Source organism: Lolium perenne, chromosome 1, assembly GCF_019359855.2.
Source record: "Lolium perenne isolate Kyuss_39 chromosome 1, Kyuss_2.0, whole genome shotgun sequence".
Taxonomy (NCBI): Eukaryota; Viridiplantae; Streptophyta; class Magnoliopsida; order Poales; family Poaceae; genus Lolium; species Lolium perenne.
Window position 1 is genome coordinate 55,427,317 of NC_067244.2, and position 1,483 is coordinate 55,428,799.

Genomic DNA, 1,483 nt, shown 5'->3' on the forward strand with positions numbered 1-1,483 from the left:
ATAATGCTACATATTACGCTGTGATTTAAAGTGTGCCACATGTAGATAATTTGATGGTCCTGTGTTTTTAGGAATATATGTTATCCTTTCTCATGCACTAAACATCAAGTGTAAGAGTATTAGAAATCTTGATAGCCGTTGAATCATCTTGTAGTACCTATATATATGTTCCACTCTCACATAGAGGATACAAAGTGTTTTTCTCCTCCTATATGCATGTTAAGATGAGATGTTTTTTGATCTAAGTAGTTATATATGTTTAATTGTTACGGAATAAACTATGTGCCCGTGGATGCGTTCGATTGCACATTTTTAGTGGCTATGGTACCACAAAATGTGAGGGATAGTATGAACAAGAAAGTTAAGTCGACCGCCAATTTTGTGACATGTTTGTGTAGAACCACTTCATTTTTTTGGTGTTCATATTGAGGTGATGCAGACAATTGTGCCAGCTAAACCTTCTGACACATCTAAGTAATTAACATAAATTTTCCGGCTTACCTTTTCAATCCTATTCATAAATGACATTATTGTCCAAAACTAATAGGTAGGAATTGGAAAATAAATACGCAGCAACCGTGACTTTTTGGGTCAACAATTTCGCAATTAGGTAGTACTATTTCTCACATCATATTGGATTGAAGATCCTCTTTATTTAGTGTTTATGGTACATGGTTTATTGCTACCTCGGAATGAGTAGACATGTTTTTCCCGGCACGCAATCAACCGGGTAACATATCACAACTCATAACTTTAAAAGTTGAATCTTAATATTACCCACAAAAAAAAGGTGAATCTTAATACAACGTTGAAGCCTGCAGATTTGAAATATGGATAGGGATATTTTAGAATCGTTTTTTGTGAAATAACGTAGGATTCCCACCATCTGAGTCACATAGAGAACGGTGAAAAAACTTGTATGGTCTATTATTTATTAGGTATCAAATGTAACAGGAAGGTCGATATGTCCGAGTGGTTAAGGAGACAGACTTGAAATCTGTTGGGCTACGCCCGCGCAGGTTCGATCCCTGCTGTCGACGTTAATTTTTCTCTCTCTCCTTTTGTTTTGCCGGTGAAGTAACAATTTTTGAGTGATACAGACTGCTTGAAATCTGTTGGGCTACGCGGCTACGCCCCCGCAGGTTCGATCCCTGCTGTCGGCGTTAATTTTTGGTAAACACTAACTATCGTATGCCGACGGGAAACGAATCATCGGACCTGTGCCACGCCGTCCATCTCGCTTCCATCACACGGCCATCGATTCGTTTCTCTTTCCATGGAAAAATAAATTTGGCCCGTTAAATCAGCACAATATACATCCCAAAAATACATCCGGCAACTATGCGCCGCCCCAAATCGATTTCCCCCAGCTCAGCTCGCTCCGCCGCGCCGCACCTATTCCCGCCGCGCACTCCCTTCAGACGCCCATACCCGCGCCAAATCGTCTTGGGGGACCTGACCGCCGGCGGCCGGCGCCCTAGGT

General features: G+C 41.4%; 1 non-coding gene across 1 annotated transcript; it reads left to right on the forward strand.

Annotated features, from left to right (window-relative positions):
- The first annotated feature begins 958 nt into the window (after nucleotides 1-958).
- On the forward strand, nucleotides 959-1,040 carry TRNAS-UGA (transfer RNA serine (anticodon UGA)). Its single transcript has one exon. It is a non-coding gene; the product is annotated as a tRNA-Ser (tRNA).
- The last annotated feature ends 443 nt before the right edge of the window (nucleotides 1,041-1,483 follow it).